General features: G+C 43.1%; 1 long non-coding RNA gene across 1 annotated transcript; it reads left to right on the forward strand.

The window, feature by feature from the left end:
* Window positions 1-1,338: 1,338 nt before the first annotated feature.
* Window positions 1,339-8,898, forward strand: LOC112900382. The gene is made up of 3 exons (XR_003230193.1): window positions 1,339-1,882; window positions 8,204-8,320; window positions 8,449-8,898. It is a non-coding gene; the product is annotated as an uncharacterized LOC112900382 (long non-coding RNA).

Genomic DNA, 8,898 nt, shown 5'->3' on the forward strand with positions numbered 1-8,898 from the left:
GGGCCAATATAGGAGGAGCAGGCGCAGGAGATTCTATGTTGTAATTTTTTCCCAAATTCTATATCTAAATTTGTAGCATAATTGAATAATTTTCTCTAAATTTGCGGTCATGTTTATAGCACGAATCATTCTGTTTTCACACTTAAATTTGCATTGTCTATACATTTTTCCATTTTCACCCTTATGTTGGGAATACCCAACTTCAAACCCCTGTTATGTATTTCCCCAGTCCCACCATGGCTGTCTACCTCCCGTGGCCGCACACCCTGATGCCGCGGGGAGCTGGGGACGCACCCTTCTGAGCTCGTCGATGTGAGGCCCCGGAGCCACAGCAGCAGCCTTACGTACCCATCGCCAGTGGCGCTCGCGGAGCGGGATCCGGCTTCGTGTGCCCTCGCGTCAGGGTGCGGAACCGCCTTCTCCTTGCTCCTCTTCCTCCTTGGCACCACAGGGGATGGTGCGGCCGAGCGGCCGGAAACGTAGCCAAGCAAGGTGCCGGGGCAGAGTAGCTCGTTGCGGGGAGGTCCTTCTGCAAGCAGGCTTCCATCAGCACCGCGCTGCTGCTGTGTTCGCTGCTCCGCACATTGCCTCGCTGGTGCCATTGCGATACGCTAATACAAGGATCCGCATCTCATGCTATCCGTACCTAGAGCTCAGCGGTGGACCGTACAAGGCGTTGGAGCTGGGCCGATGGCGAGGCAGACCGGCACCGTGGTGCGATGGCGGGTAGCGGGCACCCCGTCGCATCTCATCTTCATCCTCACGCAGGCGTGAGCCGCGTGCTCGGGAAACTTCGGGAGAGTACCTGGGCTATAGCTATAGGACTTACCAATGGTTCGATTTAACCCGGCAGAGATCCAACGGTAGAGATTTAGAAAGTGACGTGGCCCAATCACGGCTCGATTTTCCGGTCAGGATTCGTCTTAAGAATATCCGGAAACGAGTAGACTGAACTCGCCTAGGATAAATAAATGCAGAGCGTTGAGTTGCCTCTGCACGAGAAACTTAATCCAGAATGCTTAAAGTATATCTTGATAGAATAAGTGAAAAATAATATTTACATACTCTTTTAAGACGGATGGCCATCTATGGCGCAGTGTTCAAAATCAACGGTGACAAACATGGAGGAGTACGATCATCCCCTGTTCTTTTCTAATAAAAATTTTTGGTGCTCGGAGATTTTACGAGCCGTCGAGGGGTTGAGATCGTATGGTTAAAATGTGGGAGGAACCTATTATTTTGTAGGCTAGGAACCACTTATGGAATTAATGGTAAGGGTATTTTAGTATTTTCCTATTCCTTTGTCCTTTCAACAGTCAATAAACGATCGATCAATTTGGAAAAAAGAAACTACGATTGAAGTTGCCCCAGCTTCATCGCTGCCGCCGACGCCGACGCCCAGGCCCTTGCCGGCGCATGTCCCTGGTCCGGGGATGGCGGCGCGGCACAGGCGAGGCGCGGGACCGGCTAAGCGGCGCAGCGGTGGCGTCATCTTCATCGCTGCCGCCGACGCCGCCGCCGCCGCCGAGGGCCACCCCCCGCCGCCGCATGTCACTTGGTCCGGCGATGGCGGCGCGGCACGTTTGGGGCGGGGTTCGGGTAAACGGCGCAGCATCAAGGAGTGGGGACGACTGGGAGGCGCGGGGCCGGCGTAGGGCACGAGCGCACAGCCGCTGGGCGAGCTCGCGCCGCCGCCGGCGACATACGAGACCCCACCCGGCAAGAAGTGGCCCGTTCTCCCATCCCTCAAATTCGCGCCACGGACACCGGCTCCGGCCTCTAGGAAGCGAGATGCCACCCACCTGCAGGATACAGCTCGGCGAGGTCCGACACCGCTGGCAAGCCGCTCTGCTCCTGCAATTCATCATACTCTGAGCTCTTGGTGCGCACTTGCTCTGAACTCCGATCTGAAGCATGACTCTGCATTCTCTTGCAATATACTGTGTCTTCAGTTCTTTTTAGCCCATCTAGTCTCACTGATTTTTGAGATATTAGTTGAAACTAATCGCGATGCATCTCAAGTGTCATAATGTGCTGGTATCTGCTAAATTTTCTTTTTTGATTACTGTCATAATCGCGATGCGTTCTCTTTTTTTTTGTTTGCTACTATTTTACCTTAACCAACATGACAAAGCTAGAGAGGGAAGAATAAAAAATGATGAACACATTGGCCTTGTTTTGTGCTATGGATGCATCCTCCACAAACGTGTTCACAATCGTATTAGTTCTGATTGTGACAATATAGCAGGAATGAAAAAGCAGAGTTTGGTTTCAGCTCCTAGGCAAACAACAGTGATGGATACTATAACTGGTAGGTCATGTTATGAGCCCATAGTAATAATTAGTAAAATAAAACATGTATACTTTCGGTTTGAAAATTAGGAGCGGTGCCAGTTATAAACAGAATGTTGTATTAGTGATACTGGAGGAACTCATCCAGCAAGATTATGTTACTACGAATTTTCTCCACGACAGCACAACAAAATAAGACCTGTTAAAATTAGCAAAATTAAAGATCTTCTTGTAGGTACACTGACAAACACACTAGGTACACTGCTTATTGAGCCCTATTTGTAGTTACAAGTGTTCTATGCACTACAAAACTCTTTGTGTGGATTGGCAGACACTTTCAACTGCTGCTCAGATGAGCCCAGCCACAAAGGTGGTAACCCTGATAATTGGGCTAGTAAAAACAATGTCAAAGCTTTAAAGGCTTGAAAAATCGGTAGATTCATATGTCTGATCGCAGTACCTCTCACACTTGAAATACACCTTTGCTGTTTCTCCACCATTCACGATAACAATGTGCTAAGATGGTAATAACTCATTCTTTAGAAAAGATGAAAAGTTATTATGGCATTCATGTTGGAAAAAATGAGATCTTGAAGGATGAAAAACTAAAGTAAGTCCCAATAAAAGTGCAAGAATCTTTAATGTAAAAACATTAAAAAGTAACAATGTAATCAATGATATGACTTCATCTCTCTACAAGTTTAAACTAAAGTACATGATGCTCATAGCCAATGGAAGCACAAGCCTGAACTCCATAGTAAAAGATGCTGTTAGAACTGAACTAGTGATGACACTCTATGGTTTATTGTAAGGGCTCTTCTTGTACTAGCTTGGAATGGAGATTCTTCGATTAGCATCAGGATCACGTGCAACAGTTATCGTCTCACTTTTCTTGGTTACAGTTGTTGTGGCAGCCTTGGTATTCTACCCATGCCGTTCCCGTTTCTTCTGGCCTTGTGACTTTTCTTGAGCTTTTGTGTTATCTAAGGAGAAATTGGCCTTATTATCTGACTTTTCCCCAGTAATGTAGTTTTTGTTACCAGTTGTTGTGCTGATTATGCAGACTTCGCCATCTGATCCACCATTAGTTGGATTTGCAGCCAAGTAAAGTTCCCTCTGAAGGGAATTGAAACAAAAGGGATCAAACATGTTTGCGTAAAAAATTAATTTAATAAAAGAAATCTTAGGTAGGTAGGCAATTGCACAGACCGTGAGAGGCTCCTTGTATGATGCTTTTCGACATTTGTTGTTTTCTGAACGCAACAGCCTGCAACATATCTTCCTTCGGAAAGTGTCCATTTGATCCTACAGTAAGAGGCATGCCATTTGTTAAAAAAGTTGTACATGAACTAATGAAGTTACAAATGGATATAAACTGTAGCAATGCATGCACCTGTGTGAAATTGTTACGCATTTGAACTCCATTCCATTCCAACATATATTTGAGAACATACACACCACAAGAGTTGCTGCATAGCACAATTGATGTATCACGCATAAGGTGTGCGATAGATAGTATTATTGTCTATATCATTAGGCGTACCTATCGTTTTGTTGGGGTATGTTAGTGTAGCACTGTCTACTCCATGTAGTAAGGTCGATAGATTCTATAAGTGTTATGAAGCCAGCCTCAACTGCTGCCTCAATACATGCTTGTATGTTCTCCACTTTTTGCACATTCAGTAATTAGTATAGTTGGGTGAGTAATAATGTTGTTGCAGGTGCTACAAATAGGTTACTGTACTGACATCAGCTTGTTACCAGAGTTATTTCCTTCCTCTCATCGCGGAAGTGTGGTACACCGGCTAAGGAGTTCAGAATCTGGATCTCTTTTCTGGTGTTATTAACCACCAATAAGCACCAATGGCATCCCCACACATTAAATGGGACAAAAACATGTAGTTGACATTGAGGTTTAGTTGAAACAAATTCACCTCCTTTATAGGAAGGAATAAGCTGCTAATTAAGATGGAAAGATACAAACCATTTGGCGTGTTGCACATCGATGACCAATTCTACAAATCCATGTCCTTTCCTGTTTAGGATCAAAATCTCCGCGGTCCTCTGATAAGTCTTGGCTTTGGGTAGTTGTAATGACTGATGTAAAGGAATCTTCGACATTAGCAATGTATGCATATGCATCAATGACCTGCATAAGGAGTAGCATGTCATATAGCAGCCTCAATGTGAAATAGTATATACTGACGGGTCCTGACAAAAGTAGCTTACCGCGTCCAGTAACCATCCATCCTTGACATGTGGTTGTAAGAACTTTACTGTTAGAAGAATACCTGCAATGTCAACAACTACTGCATATTGATAACTGTGCGTGATAAAATCCAGTGCCTCTTTATCTTCCTCTGTCAGAATGTAATCATCGGTGAAATATGCAAATAGAACCAATGGGATGATATCGCAGTCAATGTTAACAAATTTATCCATTGTTTCAGAAAACAAACTTCCTTTACTTGCTTGCCAAAAAATTCGATTGACTCATTTATGTGCTTGTCATTGGTGTATAAATATTGGAGTGAATGCTGAGCATATATGTCACGGCCACCGGTCTTGCGCAGAAGTGGTTTGCTTGCTAACAATGACTTATCTCCTGTGGAGCTAAGGTCTTCAATGTTCCCTGGGATAGTTGTTGGTTCAGGCATCCCTGTATGGACTTTCGATTGTTCAAAGGAGTTAATAGTCTGCTTGGCTGCCATTCCTCCATCTTGGGCATGGTGTATGTTTCTTTCATCCTGGGGTGCATGAATTTTGTTGCTGAGCAATGCATAGGATTAATATCCTGCACAACGATTTATTTAGTACATAAACTATGAGCAATATAGTGGAAACAAAAAGTCAGTTAAAACAGACACCTTCAAAATCCCTTTTAATATTGGATATATCATCTTCAATGGAACATAGCTTAGATGGGAAAGTCCCTTCCTTTCTGAGATCTGCCAATTCTTCTTCAAGGGTTAGAATTTTCGAACTAACTTTGTGTTCCATTTCCATGACCGCTCGCTCCACTGCCACATGATTTTTCGTGATGTCTTGAAGTATCATCTCCACCTAGTATAGGTCAGTTGGTATAGTGAATATATACATTGATTAATAGAGCACGAGTATAATAGATTTAACATAAATTCAAAACCTGCTGGTTGGTCATGCAAGGCTCTTTGGACTGGTCTGTATGCACTTGTTTTTCTTGTGGACAGCTTCCTCCAACACCTCTTTTAACTGTTGTAGTATTGTATTTGTAGTGTTACTGTTCATATCACCAGGCCTATTTTGGTTGCTTCGATATTTGTAGTTTTACTGCTGTTTACAGTTGCATTTGGAGTAGGTAGATTCATGACAACCTCGGGAAATTAAGCATGTGTTAGTGATAACAGTAAAATGATAAAAAGGTAAGACATATGCATTGTGAAATACCACTCCCCCGTCGATGTCATCTAACTCATAAGCTGTTGTTCTTAGTTTTGAATTACGCTCATCCCATCGCTCCATCAGTGGATGTGGCACCGGAGAGTAGGAAACACCATGATTGCTATAAGCATGTACATGCTCCCAAAACCAGAACTGGATAAAAATTGTCCAACATAGTGAGAGGTGTGGACAGTACAGACACTATTGTATAAACAACGCTTGGGAAGTTAATGCATAATAGGGAAGTAGCACTTACTTGTAGCAAAGCCAAATTGCCCTGAAGATTTGCAATCTTCTTATTTTTGAAATTTTGGACACAGCTCAGTAGGTTAGACAAGGTCAATTGACCCCAATTATATTTTGGAATTTCTCAAACCTTTTCAACATATGCCAAATACTTTGAGTCGACATGGTCTTTAGTTGTCGGTGCTAATATAACTCCAATGGTGTACAACACAAACTGACGGATGAAGTCTGTTGGGTTCGGATGAGTCCAAAACAAATAAATTGAGAGAAAAGGAACTCAAGCTCAACTAAATAATCTTACAGTGATATAGTGAGAGGGAGAGCAAGCCAAGTGAGTAAGTGAGCAAATGGGCAAAAGTCCGAGGTGACGGCGATGCCACTTGAGCCGAAGTCGGAGACGAGGGCGAAGCTTTGAGCGCCAATCTTTATCGAATCTTCAACTTAAGTGAAGTTGATTTGACGATTTGTACCTGAAAGAGGTGATGTATTTGCAATGGGTATAGAATGGCTCGGTGGCCATTTCTCAAAGTTATCCATAAACATGAGTGCCTTTTGCACTCTCCTTTTTCTTGGCCGAAGGTGTTTCGGATTCGTATCCCGTAGGAACAATAGCCCCTTGGCTTTTTAGCGCTTATTGCACTTTTTTTTTCTTAGCCAAAGGTGTTTCAGTTTCGCATCCCTTAGGATGGATAGCACCTTGACTTTTTGACTATTTTGTGTTTGTTGCACTTTTTTTTTCTTAGCCGAAAGTGTTTTGGCTTCGCAACCTTAGAATCGGTAGCCCCTTGGCTTTCTTTTGAGGTCATAAGCCTCTTAGCTCCTCGGAGCTATTTTTTTTTTGTCATGCATGATGATGTGTTCATGCAATGAAATGATTTGATGCGTGCTTTTGATGCATATAAATGGAGATGGATGCATTTACAAGGATATGGCAAGGTTTGCCAATTCCAGATCCTTGAAGTTGATAAGGACCGAAGGTCAAGATATTGCTCTTAAATACTAGAGCGGATGAAATGCCATTGTTAAAATGGAATCCAACTGTCGATGAATACTATTATAATGAAAGTTAATGACTGATGAACGCCAAAAGAAACTAATCCGATAGCCGGTAAGAGCCGGAGGTCAATAAGAGATCTATTGATCAAAACTATATACTGTGAAAATCAATGTATCAAGCATTTAGGTTTGGGATGAAAACCAATATTCCTATGAAATAAATACGAAGATCTAGCATAAAGGGGTTAGCCTAAGGCGGAAAAGAAGTGCTTACCTTGAAGAAAACCTGCATGTTAGTGAAGGCAAATTTCGTTGTATAAGAAATGTATAACTTTCACAGCTTCTCTGGCTAAGTGTTTTGAGTGAAGTCTGGATTGGAAGTCATAAGGTGTTTTGGCTTCAAGATCCTTACGTCTGGAAGCCCCTTGTCATTCGAGTGATTATTGCACTTTTAGATAAATATGTAAAGTTTGCGAGGCATGCAAACTTTGCTAACTTACACAATTGGAGCATTCAAGATGCGATGGTCAATGTTTGCAACTCTTTGTTGCTTCGGCCCAAGATAAGTTGAAACACTTAGACAAAAGCAGTTAAGCATCGCAAGGTAGATAAGCATTTCTAGGTGTGGTACCTTTGGGATGTTTTGCTTGGAGTTCTATAGCACATTCTTTGCTGAATGCTTGTAAGTGACTTGGTCCCTCAAGGACCTTCTAACCTCAATTTCCAAAATATATTCTTTGCTTCTAAGATTGCTTGTTTAGAGAGAACATGATCTACGGTGAGCAACAATCGCCCTATAAATGACTTAGTCCCTCGAGGACATTGGAACTTCAATTTTTAAAATATATTCTTTTCTTCTGAAGGTTGTTTGCTTGAAAAGAGCCTGCATCCATGACTAAGGAAAGCCAATTAAGCTAGAAATTTTCATCCCAACTTTGATTTAGTTGATAATTAGCCGTAAAGACTCCCTTTTACTTAGAACTTGATTCATATGGATATGCTCCTTATGCTTCGTCACTTTCATATGCTCATTTTTACACCATTTAGCTTCTGTTTAAGAATTTATTGATAGCAGAAGAGTCTTATGTCACTAAACTAAGGGCGAACTTCTAGTTGTTTTCAAATCTTCTGGCCCTTGAAATGCTTACTGTTAGAGACCATCAGGTGTAAATTTGGCTTCAAGACGCACAATCCCATGATATATAGTGTTCAATGTGATGATCCTTAATGAGTTTTAACTCTGGCACAGACATAAATAAGAATTCAGACCAAGTGGGATGCAACGCGGGGGACGGTGCCCACCAGGGATTCAGTCTAAGGGAGAATTCAAGGGAGGATATCACCCGTTTGCGGCGAAGCAAGTCCGGTGAGACACTGTTTTTTCTTTCCTTTCTTATTGTAATCACGAACATTAACTTTCATGGTACTCTCTTTCTTCTCTGGAGTGGAAGAAGCAGAATAATAGCTTGATGAGCATGCCTTCATCTGTAAAAGGGTTATTCCAAAGTTTAATAATATCAAAATGCTGCACAAAAGGGGCGGTGGACGTCGCGGGGGGGCGAGCTGCTCGTACGCCACGCCGGGATGACGACGAGATCACCACGGCGCCGGGAGCCGGGACGCAGAGGGGTGCGGCGAATTACTCTGCTCGCGCGCGGCCGACGGCAGATGCTGGCCATTCAGACTTGAGCTGGGAGAGATCACCATCAGGAGCACTCCGATCGCCGAGCTGAGGAAATCGATTGACCACTCTTACCTGCAGTGCTGTTAGATGATCTTCAGTTGTTCTAGTACTCCTGCTGCTACTTGCGCTATATATGCTATGTCGAGGCCTGCAGATCTCTTCCTATGCTAGAACTTAATGTCATTATGACCTTACTTTGTTTCTTGAGTGCCAGTTACATGTGTGGATTGAGGTTCTGTATGAAGTTACTCTGGTTACAA

The sequence above is a fragment of the Panicum hallii genome, chromosome 7, assembly GCF_002211085.1.
Source record: "Panicum hallii strain FIL2 chromosome 7, PHallii_v3.1, whole genome shotgun sequence".
Lineage (NCBI taxonomy): Eukaryota > Viridiplantae > Streptophyta > Magnoliopsida > Poales > Poaceae > Panicum > Panicum hallii.